This window comes from Etheostoma spectabile, chromosome 6 (assembly GCF_008692095.1).
Source record: "Etheostoma spectabile isolate EspeVRDwgs_2016 chromosome 6, UIUC_Espe_1.0, whole genome shotgun sequence".
In the NCBI taxonomy this organism is placed as follows: Eukaryota; Metazoa; Chordata; class Actinopteri; order Perciformes; family Percidae; genus Etheostoma; species Etheostoma spectabile.
The window spans coordinates 20,454,339-20,454,713 of record NC_045738.1 but is presented as its reverse complement, the minus strand read 5'-3'; the positions used below and the strand labels follow the sequence as shown (position 1 = coordinate 20,454,713).

Sequence of the window (375 nt, the reverse complement as noted above, 5' to 3'; positions counted from 1 at the left end):
AGGACCAGGTAACCATAGTCCTCAGATTGGACAGATAGTCAAGCTAGTGGTCTGGATTTACCCTGCAGAGATCTGAGGAGCAGAGATAGCCTACAAGATGCTAACAAGAGACTTCTGTAATGTCAACACAGTAAAAATGGACCTACAAGCTAGCAAACAAACACATAAACGGCTGTCAGTGGAATGGCGTTTTGAGCTAACGTTAGCAATCAAACAACCATAGCGAGATAGCTACAACGTTTTCAAAATGATTCCCATCTTCTGTTATTGTTGGTAATGAGAAAAGATTATTATTTCATGGATTTCACAAATTTCACAAATGACAGTCATGCCGTAAATTGTTTAACTGACATCTGCACTCGACCAGAGCCGGTC

The 375-nt window shown here is 40.8% G+C and overlaps 1 protein-coding gene across 1 annotated transcript in view; it reads left to right on the top strand.

Annotated features, from left to right (window-relative positions):
* Window positions 1–375, top strand: part of eaf1 (ELL associated factor 1) — a 7,824-nt gene that overhangs the window by 6,004 nt on the left and 1,445 nt on the right. The gene's annotated exons all lie outside the window — the stretch shown is intronic.